This window comes from Globicephala melas, chromosome 19 (genome assembly GCF_963455315.2).
Source record: "Globicephala melas chromosome 19, mGloMel1.2, whole genome shotgun sequence".
In the NCBI taxonomy this organism is placed as follows: Eukaryota; Metazoa; Chordata; class Mammalia; order Artiodactyla; family Delphinidae; genus Globicephala; species Globicephala melas.
The window spans coordinates 17,254,875-17,278,261 of NC_083332.1; the positions used below are offsets into that span (position 1 = coordinate 17,254,875).

Consider the following 23,387-nt stretch of genomic DNA (forward strand, 5'->3'; position numbering starts at 1 on the left):
GGAAATCCTGTTGGTTCTGCCTTCAAAATCTATCTGGAATCTGACCCATTCTCTCCATGTCACTGCCACTGTCTTGGCCCAGACCACCATCTCTCACTGCAACAGCCTGTCAGCTCTCTTCGTCCTTTATCATGGCAGCAAGAAAAGAACGATTCTCTCAAAACATAATTTGATCATGGCACTCCTCTGTTCAAAATCCCACAGTGGCTCCCTACCTCATATGGAGTAAAGTCAAATTCCTTATCCTGCCCTGTGCAACCCAAATTGTCAGCCCTCTTCCCATCTGCCCTCTGACCAGTGACCTCATTCCCAGCTGCCCTCCCATTGCATCTCTCCACCGTTTTACTGTTCCTCACTCCTGCCTTAAGACCTTTCACTAAGTGCCCCTCTGCCAGGAATATCTTTGCCTAGATCAGGATTTCTCAACCTTGGCGCCATTAACATTCGGGGCCAGACAATTCTTTGCTGTGGGGGCTGTTCTGTGCATTGTAGGATGTGGAACAGCGTCCCTTGCCTGGCGGTGCCCATTAGATACCAATAGCATCTTCCAGCTGTTGCCAAATTCTCCTGGGGGGGCACAATTGCCCCAGGTTGAGAACCACTGTCCCAGATCACCTGCATGGCCCACGCCCTCAGTTCCCCCAAATCTCACCTTGACAATGAGGCCTCCTCTGACCCCCACATTCCCTCCTTCCCCACCCCCCACTGCCGATCCCCTTTACCCTGCTTGGCTCTTCAAAGCAACTCTCATGTTGGCTTCATGGGGGACTGGGATCTTCCTCTGCTTTGTTTCCTGACGTATCCCCAATGCCTCAAATACCGCCTGACACACAACTGGTTCTCAATAAATATTGTTGCATAAATGAATCAGAAGACTCAATATGGCAAAACATAATAAATAAATAAAGTAAAAGGTCAATTTATCTGCCAACTTATCCTAAATTTATCTACAAATGAAACACAATCCCAACACAACTCACTATCGGATAGTATTTGAAATCTGACCCAACATTTCCACGAGCGTACCTGAAAGAATAAAAATGTGATATCACACAAGCATAATGAGATGGTCTGCTTCCACTCTAAGATATTACAAATGTATTCGTAAGCTACAATCATTAAAATAGTGGGTTCTGGTACTAGAATAGACAGACTGAAACAGAGGAGTCCCAAAGCGGCCCCAGGAAATACAAGAATTAAGCAAATGATGAAGCTAGCATTTTAAAAAAAAGTAAGTAAAGAGTGAGTGCTTGATAAATAAAGCTGGGACAACTGGCTGGCCGTTTTACACCTGCAGTATATGCATGTGATATGGAAATAAATAGAGAAGTAGTCATATACGCCAGGGAAACAGCTCAGAGTCCTGGGGGGTTGCCTCTGGGGAGCAGGACTGGGAGAGGTGGGGGGGGATAAAGCGGGGGACTGCTGGGTTTATTACACTCCTTTTATTATCTATACTTTTAAAATGACACATACATATTACCTTGATGAAAATAAAAGTTATTTTAAAAAAGCAATAAGCATGCCCCTCTTTCATCTGTCAAGTTAACCAAGATTTTAAAAATGAAGATTTGCTGGTATGAAAAAAGGCACACTCATGCACCACTGGGTCTTTCTGTAAGGTGATCCGTAGGGAAGTATTAAAAGTCTTAAAAATCAGGCATACCCTTTGAGCCAACAATTCCACTTCTAGAAATTTATCCTGAAATGACACAAAGGAATACAGCAAGAACGTTCACTCTGACATTCTTTAAAATCGAAAAACAACAATGAAAATCCCCCCAAATGTCCAACAGGGAACGGTTTACATAAATTATGATAAATTCATAGGAAGGAATGCCGTGCAGGTGTCAAAAGCGGGATGGAAAGAGATCCATTAGCAGGCAAAGGCGTTCGTGACGTATAGAGTGATTAAACAGGTTATGTGCAGTAGGCATAAAAATTATTGCACTTTTTAGAAAACGAATACGACTTACGAGTTTATGTACATAGAGTGATTTAAATGTAAGATCTTCCCACCCTGTGAAAATGTATGGGAACCTCAGATCCAGAGGGTAGGTTGGGTGATGAGACTTTTATTTTCTTCTTTCTGCTCTTAAGGCAGGGAGTTACTAAGATTTGTGAAGGTGAAGGCAGGAATGCTAAGGTGAGGTCCCTCAGAAGTGGGGTGGGAGTCTGCACAGGCCGCTCTGCTACTCACTCATCCACCACACCCCAAGCTGAGTGGACCAACCGGCCAGCGCTGGACTTGCCAGGATCCAGCTGCACTCAGGGTCCAGGCAGCAGCCCGATGGCCGCAGCCACAGTGGCAAGGACCGCCTTCTAGCAGATTGGACAAGGGGGGGGGGTCCCAGGACGGAAGCCATATTTGGGCAGCCCACAGCTGCCTGCAGCCCGGCAGTTCTTCAGCATGGCCTGCAGTCTTGGCGGTTACTGTCCCTTTCTGGGGCTCTGGCCCCCACCCTCCAAGTGGGGAACTGTTCACCTTGCCAGTGAAGCTCTGGGGTCCAAATTCCTCCAGCCCAGAAGCCAAATGCAGTTCACAGGCATATTGTTTGGTCAGTGTAGGACTTGGATTTTAAATTCTGAATTAGTCTCCAGATTTCACAAGGGGAGAGATTTCATATAAAAATCTACCCATTCTTGAATATTCGAATACCTGGCTACACCGAACCCCTAGCCCTGCCTGCGATGACAGCTGGATCTGAGTTCCCCTCCCCACTTCCGAAGGGGCAAGTGTCCCCAGGCATCCCAAACCGCACCACCTTCTTTCCAGGAAGCCTGGCTGCACTGGGGGCTGAATTTTCCACCCGGGCTGTTCATGTCTGGGCTACATCATGCCCTCTCCCCACTTTACCAGGTCCCTTTTCCCTCCTACCATTGGCTGTGGGAACCAGTGCCCTCAGCCCCTGTTCTGACCTGCCCCTTTGGGACATTAGGGTTTTTGTTGCGGAAAACCTCTCCAAGTCTGCCCCCCACCCAGAGCCGGGTGGTGTGGCAGCTCAGATCCGAGGCAGCCCTTTGGCCCTTCTGCTGCTCAAACCCTCCCCAGGGGGACCTGGACTGAGGCCAAGACCTGGTCACTGCCTCACCCCAGCCCTGGGCTCAAGAAGGGGACACAGAGCAAAAAGAAGGATCTTGGTCCTCGGGGACTCTGATGCTGGCAGAAGATACTCACCTGGCAGACAGCTGGTTTAGGAAAAGCAAAATCCCTAAGAGCCAGTGTTGTGGGCTTCGTTTCCTGGAAACTCTGGGGATTATTGGGAAGGGCTCTTGGAAGAGGCCCCTGTGAGGAAGTGAGGAAGACAGGAGTGGGCAGCCAGAGAAACTGACGCAATGCCTCACAACTGAGGCCTGAGCCCGTCCCACAGGGGGCTCCGGAGCAGGGACGGACACTGCCAGTCATCGGATGCAGATGGGGTTGGGCAGAGGTCGAGGGCAATTCTCATTTGGTGAGGAGGGGTACGGCTGGGAGCATCAGTAGCAGAATTTCCCAGCAGCCCCCATGGGAGCTTGTGGGCAGAGCACCACCTGGGAGTGGCCAGGGAAGCGCCCTGGAGGGGTGCTGCCAGCCTGAGTGCTCTCTCAGGCAAGCCCTTCTAGGAAGAGCTAGAGACGCGAGAGGAGAGTGCACTGAGAATTCAGTCACATCCCGGCATTTATTTGAAACAGAACATTAATTCTGACTGTCATTAGAGTCCATTTCAATTTTGTAGTAACATTAAAAGTTTAGAGTCTAATTTATTCATACAAAGCTTGTTAGCATCCAATTGCTACATAATGTAACATATTCCTTAAAAAGCTGACAAAGCAGGAGAAATTAAAAACGTAAAAAAAGACATCCAGGGGAGCTCACTGCCACAAAGCCAAAGGTGAGGAAGGGGAGAGCAGGATTGCTCCAGAAAGGGCTGGAAGATTGGAACAGGAACCGGGGGACGCTGGAGAGGCAGGCTGCGCCACCTGAAGGAGCTGCCACCTGAAGGAGCTGCGGTCCCTCACATCCCAGATGCTGCAGGGGGGTGGGGCGCTCCTCTTCACCACCTGCACGGCCCCCACCTGTCCCCAGCATGCGTCCCTGCCTTTCCAGCTCCACAGACAGCTCCCTAGCACCTTCCTCAGCAAATCCACCCTCGAGAGCCCATAACTCCTCTTAATTACACGTCTGCAGTGTTTGCATTAGATAGCTGTCACCCTGTAATTTACGCGTACACGGGTTTTAATTGTACATTAATCTTTCCTACACGCCACTCCTCTGCTAGAATCTGTAACAGCAGCAGTTTGGGCCATTTTGTTTATTCCTCAACCAAAAATAGCTGATGAATGTAATTGCAGATCGTCCCTCCCCTTCTTTTCCAAGGATTACCTGCTGTGTGCCCAAGAGAGGCTCCTGTCACCTGCAGGCTGCCTCTAAACACAATATTGGACTGTTTCACGGCTGACATAAATTTCAGAGGAAAGGTCAGCAGCAACAAGCAATCTTCCAATCACCTGCCACGAGCTCCCTGGGCGCCTCTGCTCACATCCTTTCTCTCAAGCTCCAGCCTGAAGGGTGCTGGGAGCGCTCGCTTGGCTTAAGGACCTTTCTCACAAGAGAGGATGACAAGAGAGGGCAATGAGTGAACCTAAGGAATCCACTGGCAGGGAGGTTCCAAGGTCACTTGGAGAACCAGGAAGGAGAACTATAAATTACAAAGCCCTGGCTAGCTGCCAGGGCCCCAGGAAGCTACATTTAACATACGATTCTCCCAGCAGCAGGAGGAAGCTTGAACTCCCTTTCCAACGGACTGTGAATGGAATTTGTTACAGGGATATTGTGATTGAAATATCACCGCTTGGCTTTTCATGACAACTCTGCAATAGCCTGCAATTGCGATGGGTTGTGTGGGGGGGGGGGGGGGGGGCGGGGGCGGGGAATGGTCTTCAGGGGGCTGAGTGGCAGGAAGAGAGCCCCCTACAATATTTATGAAATCCAGATGAAGCCTTACCCTGGCAATGAGCTGATACCATAACACAGATTTCAAAAACGCCTTGACATTTGCCCAAGATCAAATCTCGCCTTGCGAAACCCCAGGAGGCCTTGTGCTGACGGCAGTTGGCCTTCCTGCCCCCCTCCAGCCACCTTCTCCATTTAAACCTGGGTAATTAACACTGGATGGGAGGAACCGAGGGATTGGAGTGGTGCAGACTAGACTAATACCGTGAAAGCCAACTTTTCCTTTGTGGAAAACAAAAGCAGTGGTTTTCAGTGGTGGAAGACAGGAGTTTTGATAATATTTATTGTTAAACACTTTCCAACAGGCAAAACAAAGTGCCAAGGCGCGGCGATCTCCTCACTGACGAGGCTCTGACAGCGTATTTGGATGAAGAGAGACAGGCAGCGATGATCCATCACACATCAGCCCAGGAAACAGAAACGAAAGCATGAAATGTATTTCCTTGGGGCCACAGACCTCGTTTAGGTTGCAGCCCTTGATTCGTTTTAGGAGACCCCATTAGGAAGAGTGTCGCCAGCTTTCCCAGGACCCGGGTAACAAGTCATTTCCAAAGTGGTCCCTTAGGGCATCCTCCACCCCAAAGGGCTCCCTTTTCTACCACTACCCAGTACCCGTGGCTTTTAGAGACATAGGTTCCCCATGTTCCAGGACCTGGAGTGGTGGAATATTGCATGAAATACTGCATAGGAAACACTGAATGAAATGCTGTATGGAATTCAGGCCTGAAGTCCCCAGAGACTGTTTATTAGTAAAAGGCGTGGGTGATTTAGTTGGGTTTTGATAAACACTTCATAGAGCACATCCTAAGAGAAGCAGAATCCTTGTCAAGCATGCATCTTTATGAGCTGTCTGCCTATAAACCTTGCATGAAAGGTCCATGCTTAATGTTGGTTTGGCAGTAAATTGGCACGATGCATGCGTCTGCGGCATCAAATTAGCATCAACCCATAAAACGTTACTGAACGATTCCTCAAATCTGCCAAGTCTTCAGATCAATTCGGAGAAAGTGTCAAAGGTTTTTTTTTTAACTTTGATAAACTTTTCATATTAGTTATCACAGAAGAGCATAAACCTTTCTATTCTGTCTTTCCACAAAAAAAAAAAAAGGTGTTGTTTTTCCCAAACTGCTTTTAGCTCTTCCATCTTTGCACACCCGCCGCCACATCGGCATAAGCAATGTATGTGTCATGAACTCTTTGTTGCCCTATTTTAAAGTGATGGGTATTTAGCTCACACTGCCCCTGCCCCATGATCTTGGAGAAAATTTCTACTGGCATCGTAACAGGGAAGAGGTAAATCGGACTCCACATTGGATCGGTTCGACTTTAACCTTTGCTTTTCGTTGCTTTTGTTATTATAATCATACCTAATGGCCTGCCTCAGGGAACCCTTCCCACCTGTGAATGGCTGCAAGAAAAAAGAAACCAACACATCCCCTCACCGAGGCTGGTCATTCCAGATGTTTTGCAAGACTGATGGTCCTTTTACTTTACTTCTTCACCGCCTCTCCCTCTATGATTCTATTAATGAAGAAGGTATCCAGACCCCGATAAGATGGCTTTTCAGAGACACTAGTCTGTCATCTTCTCAGTCTGCCAGCTTTCCGAATAAAGTCGTATTCCTTGCCTCAACACCTTGTCTCCCATTCAGTGGCCTGTTATGCGGCGAGCAGAGAGAGCTTGGGCTCGGTAACAGCCCAGGATAAAGTTCTCACCCCTGGCCTTTGATGTGCAGTCCCAAGCACACCTCCTCCAGGAAGCCTTCCATAACTCACCGATGAACTCTGATCCCTGCTCTATGCCCTTGTGTGTCGTGTCAACTAGACTATAGTTTCCTGGGGGCTCAATGCACTTCCTTCCCTGAGGACTTCACATTTTGGACCCTCAGGGATGGGGCTCACACTGAGTGATCCATGAGGTGTCATCTCCCTGCTCCCCATCTTTGAGGGCCAGCCCAGACCTCCCTCTTCCAGAGCCCCCCGCAGATGCTCTGGCCAGAATCACTTGCCCTCACTCCCCAACCTCAGAGATCTCAAACCAGCCCCCCCCACCCCGTTATTCCCCCATGGGCTGCATCAGAGTTGTATGTGAATCTCTCTCCTGGAGGTAACGGCTGGGTCCCCAAACCAAACAAGAACAGAACCTGGATTTGAACACAGGTCTGATCCAGAACTCTCATCCCCCTGGCAGTGCTGCTTTCCACACAATTGTCACACTGGAGGAGAAAAGGACCAAGTCACACCCAAAGAAAGGAGGCTTTATCATGGTCCCCATCAAAATGGGATGGGGCAGGAATGGATGAGGTGCTAATAGACTGGCCCTCTCGCCTTCACTTGACCAGAGGGCATGTCATCTATGCCCTTTGTGTGTCATCTATGAAAAGGTGGCGTTGAAAAACCTAGCAGGCTACATGGAGCAGGGATGGAGCGTTGCTCTCTGCAGAGGGACCCAATGACAGATAAGCCCATCAGGGATGAGGGCCCCCTCGGGGTGCTCCTAAATGGCCAGTGTTTGGAGCACTGGAGGTGAGCACAGCTGCTGTGGGGAGGTCACTTAAAGGAACAGAGCACCAGGACAGAACACCCTCCAGGGTCCGAGAGCTCGGCTTCCAGAGCCATCCTCATAGCGGCCCAGGCTTCCAACAAGTCCCTGTCAAGTCAGCTGGGGTGGGAGAGGACAAAGCCAACAGGCAGTGCTCCGTCCTCTGGCCCTGGGCCCCACTCTGTGCCAGGACTGTCCTAAGCACTGGGACACAGCAGTGCACATGACAGACAGGGCGGTCTCAGTGCTCCTGGAATCTGTGAAGGGAAAGAAAAACGAGCCCCGGAGAGACTGATGGACCACAGGAATCCATCTGGTCATTCTGGGACAGGTGGCCAGGTCCCAGCTTCATCCAGGGAAATAACCTGTCTACTCCACCCATTGCCTAACGACATGGAGGATTGAAACCTACCTGGCAGAGTGAATTACCAGCACCCTTGACATTTAAGACACTTAATGATTTGAAGATGGAAGTGAGTTTTCAAATTTGTTGAATAATGTTTTCAACTACAACACATCCTTGGCAAAAATAAATACTGTATTAGTCATCTGGGAAATCAAATTAAAACCACAGTGTGATACGTCTGCATACTCACAGAAGAGCTAAAATGAAAAAGGTTGACAACACAAAGTGTTGGAAAGGATGTGGAACAGCAGGCACTCTCATATATAACTGGTATGTGTTGGGGGAATTAGTACAACCCCTTTAGAAAACTGTTTGCTGGTACCTACAAAAGATGAACATATGCATATTCTGAGACCCAACAGTTCTCTTCTAGGTACATGCTTATGAATATGTGTACAACATATGCCCAAGAGATACATGCGAGAATGTCTTCAGCAGCACTGTTCATATAGCTCCAAACTCCGAACAACCCAAATGTCAATCAATAGGAGAAGGGATAAATAAATCAGGGTATCTTCACACAGTGGGGTCCTACACGGTAACAAGAACAAACAAACTACAACAACTCACAGCAACACAGCGGACTCTCACAGACATGATGGTAAGCCAGACACAAAGGCACACAGACTTATGACTCCACTTATATCAAGTTTAAAAACAAAGAAAACCGGGCTTCCCTGGTGGCACAGTGGTTAAGAATCCGCCTGCCGATGCAGGAGACATGGGTTCAAGCCCTGGTCTGGGAAGATCCCACATGCCGCTTAGCAACTAAGCCCACGCGCCACAACTACTGAAGCCTGCATTCTAGAGCCCGCAAGCCACAACTACTGAGCTCATGTGCCACAGCTACGGAAGCCCATGTGCCTAGAGCCCGTGCTCTGCAACAAGAGAAGCCACCGCAACGAGAAGCCTGCGCACTGCAACGAAGAGTAGCCCCCACTCACCGCAACTAGAGAAAGCCCGCACGCAGGAACAAAGACCCAACGCAGCCATAAATAAATAAATTTATTAAAAAATAAAAACAAAGAAAACCAATCTATGCCATTATGAGTAAAGAGAGCAGTTACCCATGCTAGAAGGGAAGTATCAGGAAGCGATCACAGGGATGTTGCCATGTTCTGATCCCTGCTCTGGCGCTGGGCACACAGGCCTGTCTTGTGTGCAGATATTCATTGCATTGTACACACAATCTGTGCTTTCGGTATGCACACCGTACTTGGAGTTAAAAGTTTTCAAAAGGGAACCCACCTACACTGTTGGTGGGAATGTAAATTGGTGCAGCCACTATGGAAAACAGTATGGAGGTTCCTCAAAAAATTAAAAAGAGAGCTACCATATGATCCAACCATCCCTCTCCTGGGAATATATCTGGAGAAAACCCTAATTCAAGAAACTACATGCACCCCTATGTTCATAGCAGCACTCTTTACTATTGCCAAGACATGGAAACAACCTAAATGTCCAACCACAGATGAATGGATAAAGAAGACGTGTTATATCTATACGATGGAATATTACTCAGCCATAAAAAAGAATGAAGTAATGCCAATTGCAGCAACAGGGATGGACCTAAAGATAATCATACCAAGCAAAGTAAGTCAGAAAGAGAAAGACAAATACCATATATCACTTATATGTGGAATCTAAAATACGATGCAAATGAACTTCTCTACGAAGCAGAAACAGACTCACAGACACAGCGAACAGACTTGTGGTTGCCAAGAGGGAGGGGGGTGGGGGAGGGATGGAGTGGAAAGTCCTACCGTATAGCATAGGGAACTATATTAAATATCCTGTGATGAACCATAAGAGAAAGGATATGAAAAAGAATATATATATGCATAACTAAATCACTTTGCTATATAGCAGAAATTAACACATTGTAAATCAACTATGCTTCAATAAAAATTTTTTTAAAGTTTTCAAATGTACTGAATGCAAGACAGGGAAAACGCATCCATGGGAAATTGCTAAGAAAAGGGACACCAGTCTGTAGCGGCACATGCCCCCTAAGCCTTGGTCACATCACCAGACAAGGCCCTTGATCAACATGCTTCCTTGCCCCTGAGATGGAGAAGGACTGAGCCTCGACTGAAAGACCAAACCCAGGAGATGATGATGATAATGACGATGAAATAATAGCAGTTTCCATTTACTGGGGGCTGGCTATCTGCTGGGCGCAACTGCTCTATGAGGTGTATTCTATTATCATCTCCATTTTACAGATAAGGAAACTGAGTCCCTAGTCCACAAAGTGATCACATGGTGAAGCTGGGTTTTGAATCCAGGCAGTCGGACTCCAGGTGCTGGCTTCGCACAGAGTGGAGCGAGGGGTGGAGCTGGTTGCCATGGCTGTCCATTGACACTTTAATTCGTGGCAGAGGGAACTGAGAAGCGTTAAGTAATAGGCATAGATTGTGTTTTCACAGGGATGAATGGTCATGAAATTAAATTTGCAGATGAGGCCAACCCTCAGGAGTGGAAATAACACCAGTGGAGACAGAGGCCCAGAAGCTAAGCAGGAGACGGCAAGATGGGCCCAATCTGGAGCAATGCAGTTCGCCAGGCACATGGAGGCAGCAATCCACGCCTAAATGACTTTCATGAGAAAAATGTGTGGGAGCGGGTGCTGCGAGGGATGCTGAGGTGGCCGTGACCACGGACAGCAGGCAGCCCCTGCACCACAGCAGCGGCAGGCTTGGCCCCCAAGCACAGTGACGGGAGAGGAGGCATCGGGCTGAGATCGCCATACGGCACCAGGTCACCACGCCCCACGTGCACACCACCCCCGGCCCTGTGCCAGCCTCTGCCAAAGAGATTCGAATAAGATGTGGGGAACTGAGGGAACCATCAAGAAAAGCTCCTTGGAAGTAAGACTCAATTTGGACCCAGATGTGTGTAAGGCAAGGGGTAGAAAACAGTATTCCTGGCAAATGTGTCAAACAGGCTGGCTGTATCACCCACTGGCTCCACCAGTACAGACAGGTGGCTTACATCATGAACTGGGCCAAACCAGTGTAGACAGACTGTGTTGCACTTTGGGCTCAACCACCCCAGCTCCGGGAGACAAAGCCTGATGGGCAGGACCATGTCTGAGGGGAAGCAGGGGGCCTGAGCTGAGTTCAGCCCCAGGGAAGTCCCCGAAGCTAGAGAGAGAGTTTCAGAGCTTGTGCAAAGACTCCACAGAAAGTGGGGCAGGCGTGGACTAAACGGAAGGTTCCAGTGCTCACAGCCTTGACTCAGCCAGTGTGGACAGACTGCCTGCACCATGTACTGGCTCAGCTGGTGTAAAGTATCTGTGTCACACACTGGCTCCACCAGTACAGACGGACTGCACAGTTGAGCTCACTCTGTCTGCCCTCAGCAATCAGTGAGTACCTTCTCCATGCCGAGAGAGCAGTGCTTCTGCCAGCATCGTGACCCGCTGCGTTCCCTTGGCTTCCTCCAGACCTGGCAGGAGGTGCTGCACATGAAGGACCACAGTCAGTATTTGCTGCGGGCCTGGATGCTTCCCTCAGGAGCACAGGGAGAAAAGGCCCACCCCCATCTCCGGGCTGGGGGAGGGTCTCAGTGCTCACAGGCGTGGACAGATGGGTCTTGTCCAGGGAGATGAGTCAGCCCCCCACGAAGAAGCAGCCTCAAAGGTTGGGACAACTAGTCTTCCAGGTATGAGTCAACCTGAGCCTGGGCTGGGAGCTGCTGGCAGGGTGCTCTCCTGTGTTGCCTTCCCACTCATGAGCACGAGGGCATGACCGGTGGTCCACGGTGGCGAGTGCAGCAGGCAGAATAGAAAGGAAGGCGGATCTGGTGAGGCCGCACTCCAGGCAAAGAGCCCAGGGGCTGGAGGAAGCAGCCCAGGGAGGCCTGGGACCTGTGGAGTAGATCTGTCCCTCCTAGCATCCTCTCCTTGGTGCTCATCCCTCCCGTCCCAGAGTCTGGCCCAGCCAGGGAGGAGCTGGCTCAGGTCCAGGCAGAGTGAGGACAAGGTGACAGCGACCTGGCCTGTTGCCTGCAGCTCAGGGGCTGCTCGGCTCAGGGCCCGAAGCCAGCAGCGTGGGCACAACAGGAAGCGGGGTGACTCACAGGCCTGCTCCCCCCACTCTAGTTTTGGAAGACAGAGCCGGGGGGACCCAGCTGATGTCCGCGGGGAAGCCAGGGCCTGAGCTGAACTCAGCCAGCTGCACGGAACTCACCGGCATGAGCGGGTTTGGGAGCTCAGGGCCTTGGGCAGAGCCCCTCACAGAGGGTGGGGGGCAGGCACAGCCTGGCTCCACAGGGAGGAGGGAAAGGAGAGAGGATGGAGAATGAGGGGAGGGGACAGGAGAGGAGTTCTTTCTGGGGCAGGCGGCAGCCAACTGCCTGTCAGATACAAGTGGGTGGCAGGTTAAGGACCTACCAGGGATGAAACACAGGTCGAGGCCACCTCTGGCCAGCAGGCGGGCATGAAGGGGGGCGTCCGAGCAGCCTGTCCTCATGAGAGAGCACTGACACTCAGCTGTCACTTACTGAGTGCCCACCACGAGCCAGGGCTAAACGGTGAACACACGGGGGAAGGTAGAAGAAGGCCCAAGGGCTTAGGGGACAGCTGGGAGGTGGGCCAGGCGGGCAGGGGCACACAATGGCTGCCTGACCCACCAGCCCTGGAGGATATAACCCAACCAGAGCGGATGGGCACTTGGAACATTCTGGTCCGAGGAGCACTAACAGCTCCCAGTCAAGATCCAGAAGCCATGGTCCCAACCATGGTCAGCATCTCCTCTCTGCGCGTAACCAAGCCCCGGTAGATTCATGCCCACGCACCCCCTCTGTAGGACCACAGCCACCTTCCTTCAGGATTACTGCAGCCCCCCTCCTCACTGGGCTCCTTACTTTGCAGCAGCTGGTAGCATCGAGTCCCAAGTCCCTCCCTGGCCTTCAAGGCTTTTTACGGCCAGGACTCCACCTGTGTCTCCAGCCCCGTCTCCCCCTCCTTCACCCTGCTGGCCACATGGGCCTTCCCACAGCTCTTGGACGGCGCTCTGCGAGTTCTCTCACTCGTTCACATTCTGCGCCGGGAGGCTCCCTCCCTGCTTAGTTCCAGCTCTTCCTTCGGAGCTCAGCAGAAGAGTCACCTCCTCCAGGAGGTCCTCCAGAGCCCTCGGTCTAGGTCAGATTACCCTACTGTACATCTCGCGACCACCCAGATGCTTCCTTTATACATTTATCACGGCCTAGAATCACACTTGTATTGGTGACTTGTTTAGTAATGGGGTCGTCTGGCACAGCATGAATCGGTGCGTGACGAGGGGATGGTGAGAGAGTTTCTGCAGGCGACAAACCCCAAGGGCAGGTGCCCCTCTTAGTTTTGCTTTCCCCAGAGCCTGATCCAACAACAGACACAAAATATTGGGTTGGCCACAAAGTTTGTTCAGGTTTTTCCATAAGATGTTATGGAAAAACCTGAACGAGATTTTTGGCCAAAGCAATACATGCTCATATACGGTCACTGAACGGAGGGTGACAAGGAGTCTGACGCTGGGAATGTGGGACGGATCATGATTTGGCTTCTGGTTTCAATGTTGACAACTCTAATTTAGTTCAGATAAATGTCACTCACCAGGGCCAGCTCTGACCTTGGGTTGGCAGGGACAGGGTGTCTTGCCCTCCGTCACCAGTAGCAAGGAGCACTGATTTCCCAGAAATGCACAGCCTTCAAGGTGGGGAGTGGGAATGCTGAGACCCAGGCCCGTTGCCTGCAGACACTCTCTGACTTCCCCAAAGGTGGGTTTCGAGATGGAATTTTGCTTCTTGATGTCAGCCTACCTGGTCACACGCAGGCTTCCCCCATTTTGCCAGTGGCCAAGGCTGCATCTGTGGCCAGCAGGTGCAGGTTAGAGCACCAGATCACAAATGACAGGTAGTTTTGTACAGGGTAAAAGTTACAACTTTTTCCCATGACCAATTTGTAAGTTTCATGTTCTGCCACAGTGATTTACCGACCACAGGGTCACACATCCTCCAGCCGGAAAGAAATGAGACAGCATCTCCGGTGTCCTCTGCCACCTGAGCTAATGTGGCTCTGCCCGCTGGCTGTCTGAGCCCAGGGGTTTCCTCTGCCTTTGGGCAGCCTTTTCCCAGGAGGGAGGGAACACAGCTGCTCTGGAGTCGGACGAGCCTTGGCAGTGGCTCCAGAGACAGTGCCAGGGAGCCTACTGTCACCCCGCAGTCGCCGCACAGGCCACCTGCTCCCAACAAATGTCCTGAGGCTCCCAGACACCGTAGCCGCATGTACGTCCAGACAACCATCCTTGATAGCTTTTTCATTTCTCGCTGTCCCGTGTCAGAGCCACATTGATCTCCTTGGGCCAGCACTACATAAATCTGCTGTTTATAACTCATTACCTTCTGATTAGCTGAAAGGCTGGGTACTTAGTTCACAGTGTTTACTAACTCGAATCACCATAGTTATTCATGAAGGAGCTGCCATCGTCCTTTGTCCACCTTCCTGCCCATACACTCCCTCCCTGATCCATATTTCTCCAATGTGGCTGCCACACACGGATAAATCAGGGAGGTGTGGCAGATGCAGCTAAGACAGGTGTCTGAGACTCCAGACCAGGCAGCAGGCAGGAGATGGGGAACCACACCTTCCCCCACCAGCCCCCAAAAGACTCTCGTGCCCACCGCGGGTGCCTTTAACCACATGCATCAGCTAGCGATGCTAAAAGCTCCCACCTCTTCGATTGGCAAAACCACAAAAAGCCTATCAGGCCACCGGTGGCAGAAACCAGGTGAAGCGCAGAGAAGCAGCCTGTGAGACGTTTCCGATAAGGAGAATCTGACGTTCCTCCTTTTGAAGGTGAATTCTGAGATGAGCCCACCAGACACGTCCTCCCAAGAACCACACAGCACAAAAAGTAGTTACTGAACTTTCCCAAACTTATTAGCTTACACAAACAGAGATTTGAATAAATGTTTAAAAAAGGAAATTCCCCTGATACGCTGTAATCAGTAAATGTTCATTACGGAAACACAGCAAATATGCATGAAATTTCCCAAGTGGTATTCTGGCTACAAGATGAAAAAGGCATCTCAAACAGCAGGCTGAGTTACAAAGCCTCCTCCTCCGGTCACAGCTCAGGAAAGCTCAAGCCCAGGAGGTCAGGTGAGGCTGCTCCTCTCCCAGCCGGAACCAGGGAAAATCAGAAAATGCTCCTTCGGCCACTCAGGCGATTTGGAAGTGAGCCCCCGCACGGGTTGATGGATGTGTCTCTATAAATAATTAATCCTTGACCTTGCTTTAAGAGAGCCTTGACTTTTAAATTTGGGGTCTTTTAAAAAATCAATACTGGGGGGAACATAAATCACTCTTGTGGAGTCTGATTCCAGGTAAATAAATAAATAAGCGATGCCTTCCCTCTGTCCCAGGGTGAATGGGCCAGGCAACAGATGGGGTCAGACTTTGAGGGGTTTTTTTTCTATTTAACTGCTATTGGATTATCGATCATCCTATGAGGCCCAGTTCTCTTCAGGGTCTGAATTTTATCCCTCCTTTGGGTCACTTCACAGAGGCAAGTCTGATGAAGTCTTCAGAATGTGCTTCCACACCCGCCAAGGGCTTCCCAGAACCCGTCCTGCCATATGTAGTGGGCTGTCTGGATTAAAACAAGGTCTCCTCCAGGGACCAGAGTGTCAACCCCTTCTGGTGGCCTATCTGCCTTGCCTTTGGGACAAGGGCAGAGGGTGGGCAGGAGAGGCTATGACAGTTGGGAAATTTTAAAGAGGGCTCTGCCACTCTTGCCCCAGAGGCTGCATTGTTCTAGGGCAGGACTTGCCGCCCCCCACCCCCACCCCCCCGCCGCCACACACACACACACACACACACACACACACACACACACACACACACACACACACACACACACACACACACACACACACACACACACACACACACACGCGTCCCTTCACTCACAGGCCTCTCCTTCAGGCTCCGCTGCCAGGCCAGATCTCCGCCAAACAGATACAGAGGGCCCAACCCGTTCCCCTTAGCATAGCCAATCACGGCTCAGCCTACAGGTGGGAGGGGGCCCAAAGATCCGGGGTCCACCGCAATATCGGAGACGGCTAAGGGACAGAGAGTCCCAGGGTTGGCCCCTACTCTTCGTCTAGGACAGATAGCCGGGCAGCGAGTGCCCACAGCCGAGGGCGCTGCATAGTTGCCGCGCCAGCTCCACGTCGGGGTCGCGGGGCCTGGAGCCCAGACCTACCGCAAAGTTAGGGGAAGGGAGAGAGGTCACTTCCGACACAAGCGCCAGCACTGGCACAACTAAATCCCGCGAATGCGCCTTCGCCCGGCCGGGGAGGCCTCGGGCGAGGCTGGTGTGCAGAACGAGAAGCCAGCAGCTGAAGCTGCAGCCGCCGCCAGAGCTCGGCTGGGTCCCGCGGCAAAGCGGATCCTTTCACCGCCCACTCCTGGGCTCCTGCACTACTAGACACACGGACGCACACACCTTCACACGATCACTGACGCACACACACTCTCCTCGAGTACAAAACAGGCTGGTGCCCCGGAGAGTCGTGGGGTGAGGATGCGCGCGACGGAACCCGTAGGCACCTTCCGCCGTTCCGTAGGAAGCCAAGAAGGCAGCCTCTAACTCCTTCCTCGCCCCTGCCCGCCACAACCGGTCCCCGAGTCCCAGTCCCCAGCGCGCGGGAAAGCTCTGGGCGCCGCGGGGCTCCAGCCCGGCTCTCTCCGGGCCCGACGCTGCCTCCCCGCGCCCAGCATCCAGGGCGAAGAAGAGGAGCGGAGGATCCGCAGGGACCGAGGGAGCCCTCAGGGTGGCAGTTCACAGACGCGCGGCAACGACTAAAATCCAAGGAGCAAAAGTCTAATTAAAGTTCCCGCTACTGGAGCCAGTCCCCAAAGTGCGGCCAGACCGGAACCCCGCGCGCTCTATCTCCGCCCGCGGCTTGGGACTCTTACCGGCGTCGGTTCTCGGGTATGCGGCTCAGTGCAGTCCCGGGCCCTCCCGGGACCCTTCGTGGCGCCGCTCTCGGCGGGAGCCGGCACAGGGCGGGGACAGGGGTGGGGCGGGGGCGCAGCGCACCTACCTGGCGCAGCCGGCGCTGGCGGGGCCTCGGGTGCCACCAGCCCGGGCGCGGTCCTCCACGGCGAATCCTCCGTTCCGGTGTGCCCGGGCTGCAGGGAGGACCCCCGCCCCAGCTCGGGCCTGGTGCCTCCTCCTGCTCGGAGCGGAGCCCCGTGCGGTGGGTGAGGCGAGAGGCGTGGGGCCGGCCACCGGAGCGCGCAGCAGAGGGAGAGGGCGCGGCGGCGTGTTCCTCCTCGGTCCCCGGCTCCGGTCCGTCCCCCTCCCGCCGCCGTCGTCGTTGTCGTCTTCGTCTCCTCTTCTCACTGCACCGCCGGATCCTACTCTCGCGCTGGGAAGGCTCCCAGCGAAGTCTGAGCGGAGCCTCCGGCGAGGCTGGAAATAGCGCCGCGCCCGCCCGGCGCCCCGCCCCCGGCCTGGGCCCCGCCCCGGGCCCCGCCCCGCGGTGGTGGAAGCGGCGGCGGTGGCGGGGTCGGGAGGGGATCACTCCTGCGATCGACTTGTCCCTCCAGGGAGCTCACGGGCTCCGCGCCCCCGCGCGCTCTGCGACTCCGGCGGCCCCAGGAACCGCGCGCTGGGAGGTAAACGCCGCTGGGCGCGGTCCGGCGGCCGCCGGGGTGGGGGTGGGGATGCCCGGCGTGGCGCCGGTCTCCCGGGTTCCCTGAGAGCCGGACTCCCGGCTGCCACTTGGCTCCAGACCGCGGCCAGAGTGCTGCCACTGCCTCGGGGGGTCGCACGCCGGCGCCGACCCCGGGAAAGGACTAGGTGTTACCAGAGTGGGCCGTGACCACAGCTGGGCAGGAGGGCGCGCCTAGGACCCGACTCTGCGGGGGCGCGGGGCTGGGGAAACGCATTGGATAGAGTCGAGGAAGACTGTGAAAGGTCCCTGGGCTACAGCCTCGGTGGAATTCGGTCAAGGTCTTGGGCAGCCTCGAGCCCCCGTGTCCCCACCTATCCCCGCATTCCTAGGGCTCTGGATTCTGCTGAAAGCGCCCCATGACTCAGGCTCTCCCTTGAGGGCTACCTCCTTGAAGTCCCTGTTGCGTCATGGACCTGAGAGCTGGGAGGGGTCCTGAACGAGGTCCACCTGGGTCAACCAACCCCTCTGCATACATCCCCCCAAGAGGAGAGTGGGCACGTGACAGATCCGTAGCCACACAAAGCCAGGGCAGAGCAGGGGCGTGAAGGGAGTCGGTGGGCGGCTCTGATATTATGGTCCTTGTTCTTCCAGAGAAGAGGCAGCCCCCACCTGCAGGGGCCCAGCAGGTGCCAGGAAGGAAGGCAGGCTGGCTTCTCACAGGAGCTACACGAAACTGCTAATCAGTCACCTCTTAGTCTTGAAGGGACACCCAGTATTTTCAAAAACCTGTAGAGAAACCTTTAGTAAAATAAAGTGAAGGATGTTCACCCTCCTCTCATTTTATCGGCTGATAAACTATCATGATCTCCCTTAGTTTCTGCAACAACTAAGTAGGCATTATTATTCCTGTTTTATAGAGGAGGAAACTGAGGTACAAGGTTACTCCCAGCATACAAGTCACAAGCCACCAGGTTGCTGGATTCCACACATCTGGAGGATGGCAGAGCCAGGACTGGGCTGCTGATTCCAAAGTAGAATGGGTTCGGTGCTGGGGTTCCCTCTCCAAGACCAGGGCCCTAGGCCCAGCCATGCTCCACTGGTTGCATGTTACTTGTGTGCATATGAGGGAGGGGGATGTGTATGGCTGAAATCTACCTGCTCCACCTCAGTCAGGTGCAGATTGGACAAACTGAATGTAAGGGACAAGGACTCAAGTGTTAGGGAGAGCAGGACAGTGGCGTCCTTATCCATCCCATGACCCAAAGCTGTCAGAGTTGAGAGGGAGGAAAGGAGGTGGCAAACAAAGGGGTAGGGCTTGGTGGTGAAGTGGGCAGAAATCTACCTTCCTGAGGAGCCCAGAGTTCCCTGCCCCTCTACCTGCCCCTGTGCCCCCTCGTCCCTACACCTCCAGCCCCCTCTCACCACCTGGGGTCCTGGCTGCTGGTTGGCTGGGCTGCTGGGCTGGTTGCTGAAGCCTGGTGGTCAAGGGAACCTCTTCAGTACCATGCACACTCACTCGGGCAAACACACACACACACACACACACACTCACTCACTGGACAGTGGGAAAAGGATGAGGAGAGGAGTTCCGATTCCCTGACCCCAGCCCTACAGTCAGGAGGAGGCTCTGGACCACAGGTGCCTCCACAGGATGAGTCTACACAAGCTCTGCTTCCACAGGACGTGTCTACACAGGCTTTAACCCGGCCAGGCTAACGGTGAGTGTGGCTGGCCAGGCTGTCTCAGCTGCCCTGTGCATCTGTGTGCAGTGATCCTACTGGGAAGGACGGTTATTCCATTAGCTTTTCCAACTGTACTTATTAGCACTTATTTGCATCTAATATTCAGGCAGACCGACTAGGAATCAGGAATACTGCATTCCTTTGACATATGCTACATGTTCAGTTTTGCACTCAGACTTCCTTCTTGTTTCGAGAGGCCCTCAGGGCAATCCCCAAAGGGGGCCTGAGGTCCCTGGCACCAACGTACACTGAGATTTCCTCCTCGGGATTTGTCCAGGGCTGTGTGCCCTTTTTTGAAAGTCAGGCTCAGCCTCTGCAGCAAGGAAGGCGGAGAAACACTGCAAATCCCAGGCAGGAAGCCCTGTGCTCGCTTACGATTCTTGATATGTGTGTCTCCACTGAAAGATTAGTGGCAAACTGTTCCCTTTGCATCCCAACTAGGGTAAAAAGACATTCGCACTGGATGGCCCCCTGAGTCCACCTCCCAGGCCCCAGGAGAGGTAACAGGGGTTCAGAAGGCATTCTGTTACGGCCAAAGGGGTGGGTGCAGGAGGGGGCCTGGCCAGGCTTGGCGGAGGGCAGCAGGCAAACCACCCCTCCCCTGCTGGGCCCCGGACCATTCCCTGGGGCAGCGGAGATTCTTGTTGCCTTGGGGCGGGGAAGTGAGACAGCACAGCAGGGAAAGCACCTTGTGTTTGATGAAGGGCATGGAAACCGGGTAGCAGAGCTGACTCCTAAGTTCTAAACCTTCCATTCTGTTGCAGTGAGAAGCACCAGGACGCTGTTCTTGGAGGGGGATGGAAGTCATCTGGAGTGGCAGGTCTGGGAGCATCTGTCTCCCTGATCCCACGGGAGAGAGAAGAGAGTGATGGTATGGACCAGGGGGTCTGTCTCAGGTCTCCAAGGGCCGGCTGGCTGGTCTTGAGCGAATCTCCTAGCCCTCCCCATCCTGTTTCTTCACTTGCAAAATGGGAACAGTCGACTCCGCCCCGCTAGGGCAGCAGGGATTCGCAGAAGAGATGAAGGGTGTGAAAACATTTTGAAAAGTGGAGTCCGGGGCCGGCCCGCTCTGAAATCACACTTAGATCAACCACCTCAGGGCTTAGGTGTCCAGCATCTGGCCCTATACTGACCTCTAAAATATCATGACCCCAAGGTTTCCCAGAGTCTCTTCACCACATCAGGACATGCTGATCTGAGCACCATTCAGATGGAGGACTCTTCCCCGGGGACCTAGCTGCTTCCCAGCTGCTTCTGCTGTGGTCCTGCTGTGGGCTGGTGGCCAAGCCTTTCCTCCTTATTTGAATAGTGAGGGGAGTGCAGCCCAGGTTCTTGAGGCTCCTCCAGGCCTGAGCTGTGATTCCATGATTCCTAAAATTTCCTCACCTGGAATGGAGGCCCAGAGGTTCCCTTGGCCCCCTGGGATCTTATCAGATGAATGTCCCTTCCCTGCTCCTTTCCTCCACTCGCCGTGACCTTTCTCCTTTTCTGTCCACCCTTGGGTTTCTGAGGAGCTGGAGGGAATACGTCACTTTGCTTCCTTCTGTGTTGAGTTGCCTGAAATTCCCTGAATGTCAGCGTGCCTGTGTGAAAGTTGGCTGCATTAGCAATGCTGCTGGGGTTCCAGGCACCCACGTGTACCAGATATCTGTTATAATTTCTCAAATTCCACCATCGTAAGAACAGTTCCTTTTTAAAGAGCAGGTTTCTGGGGACACCAGTGTCCATCCTTAACACGACGAGAGCTGGGGAACAGATAGGGTTTCCTGGGTAGCACATAGTAGAAACTGACTGTGGTTAACTTGAGTAAAAAGGGAGGCCTTCTTGAAAGGACACTGGGGGTCTCAGAGCAGAGAGGAAGCCTAGAGTCAGCAACCAGGGCAGAGGGCTAGAGGACCCTTGGGGTTTACAGGAAGGGATACCCTGCTTCCAATCTAAGATCCACAGGTCTGCAGATGGCCTTTTGTTGACTCCAAAGTCCAAGAAGCAGCCGGATAGATTTAAGTCCAAGTCCAGCCCATCCACGCAAACTGGGCTCAGAGCCAGCCTGGTTTCTCTGTTGAGTCTTGCCGATATCAAGTTCATTTTGGTGCTTCTTAATTAAAAAGCAAAACAAACAAACAAACAAAAACAAACCATAAAACACTATTGAGCTAGTCAGCTGCAGGTCACTCCTTCAGTTCCCACGAATCCTTAGGCCCCATCATCCTCTGGCCGTCTGCCTATGGGAGAGGACACTAAGGTGGGGCTTAGCTGCAGGAGGGGGTCCAATAGACCCTGAACATAAATGGTAGAGATTTTTCTCTTCACTTTGCGGTAAAGAGTTTAAAATTCTAGACTATTTATACGTCACAACTCAGTACATACTATCTCATTTGGACCAAATGAATTCAGCATTCACGTCATGCGGGGCTGGGCTGAAGTTTACTTTTTCACTGTCAGTCAAAGACAGTGGAAATCGGCTGGTAGGGGGCACGTCTTCCCTACCTGGAGCATAAATGAATTTGGACTTCTCTTGCCACTGTAGTGTTCCTGTGCGTCTGTCTGCATCCAGGTACAGACGAGCTCATCATGAAGAGCTCTCCCTAGTCAATCAAGTTCACCTGGCTGACCTTCTTTTCAGGCTATGTCTTGTTAGTCGTTAACTGAGATGACTATTAAAATGAGGAAATTACTGTGTGACATAAATAAATGGTACTTCTTTTTAAACACTCCCTAATTGGGAGAGCTTGCTGATCCTCTAGGACTCCTTCTGGCGTAGCCCGGATTGGCACGGCTTAGCTTCTCATGTGTCTGCCGGTCCCTGCCCAGAGTAGAGTGGCTGTAGGTTACTCAGCTTCATCCAGGGCTCCATGGGGTCTGAGAGAGGCAGTGGGGTCTCTGAGGGTAGAATTTCCTCTCTAGCATCATCAGCCCATATGCCTTTACCAAGGGGCATAAATCACTTCATCTCTTTCCATTATGTGGTAAGAAAATGGGGCTTAAGTATCTTCTGAGTTCCTGAGATAGATAAAAGCGTTTTTTAAAAATGCAAACTTGAATGCTATTCTAAATGTAATGCTTAGTATTAAGAATCATGTTTGGAGATTTTTGAAAAGAAAGGATTGCTTTGAGCTGAACAAAATACTTCCATAGGGACACTCCAGAAACATTTATCGGGTGCCATTGGGAGCATGCCATGGGGTAAGGAGATATACCCTGAGACTTCCCTGTTGGGGGAGGTTTATCATCATATGAGCTTAGAAATGTGACACAAAGATAGAGGACACACAAGTGGCAATTTCTTAGCCAGGCTAGAAAAAGCGCATTCAGGAGGAGCCCCAGGTCTGCGCCCACAGAGCTGCAAAGCAAGACGGTCACTAAGCTCAGTTGCGATGTGTGCTTTCCTGAAGACAGATACTGTAGAGAATCTCCCAGATGCAGTGGGTTAGTCTCAAGGTTCTCTCAGACCCTTTTAGCAAAGGCGAGTTGTGCCATAAACCACATGGGTGGCCACGGCAGAGATGATAAAGCCGTGGCAGGTACTGCCCTTCTTCTCCAGGCGATCCAGAGCAAGTGGCATTTCCACGGTGTGCCGGGGACCCACACAACGCCTGGCAGCGTGCATCTCTCCACCGGGACTGAAAACAAAAGCCAGTCCGGTTGCATGATGCATCCAAGGAAACAGATCAGGAGAAGCCCATCAATCAGGCAGCATATGCCCCCAAGAGGGACATCCAAGGGCAGCAGATCAGGAATGCCTGTCCCTGGTCCAACACCCAAACCGGGTCCCTAACCTGCAGCCTCTGCTACCCACTCCTCTGTGGGAAGATGCCTCCACAGGAAACACCCGAGTTTACCTTGGAGGGAAGCACCTGAACCCTTCTCCTGCAGGTTCCCCGTGAAGGAGAAACCGGAAAATCCTGAGAAGGTTTAGTTCCTCAGACCCTCCAAAGGTTTTCCAAGCTGGAAGCAGGTCGTGCTGACACTTAACTGTCAGTCCCTCCTATTCCATGCCCAGCACATCTCTGAGAGCCAGCCAGCCACCCAGGAAACT

General features: G+C 52.5%; 1 protein-coding gene and 1 long non-coding RNA gene across 4 annotated transcripts in view; one reads left to right on the plus strand and one right to left on the minus strand.

Annotated features, from left to right (window-relative positions):
- The window catches only part of CHST8 (carbohydrate sulfotransferase 8), a 121,054-nt gene extending 103,662 nt beyond the window's left edge, over positions 1–17,392 (minus strand). For both annotated transcript variants that reach the window (XM_030874842.2, XM_060289550.1), the window contains exon 1: positions 17,034–17,392. The gene's annotated coding sequence lies outside the window, so the exon portion shown is untranslated. The remainder of the gene's footprint in view (positions 1–17,033) is intronic.
- An 87-nt stretch (positions 17,393–17,479) lies between these two features.
- LOC132593943 (uncharacterized) lies at positions 17,480–22,038 on the plus strand. 2 transcript variants are annotated; one of them, XR_009560053.1, is made up of 4 exons: positions 17,480–17,610; positions 18,527–19,327; positions 19,793–19,851; positions 20,116–22,038. It is a non-coding gene; the product is annotated as an uncharacterized lncRNA (long non-coding RNA). The 2 variants fall into 2 exon arrangements; XR_009560054.1 differs by lacking the exon at positions 19,793–19,851.
- The last annotated feature ends 1,349 nt before the right edge of the window (positions 22,039–23,387 follow it).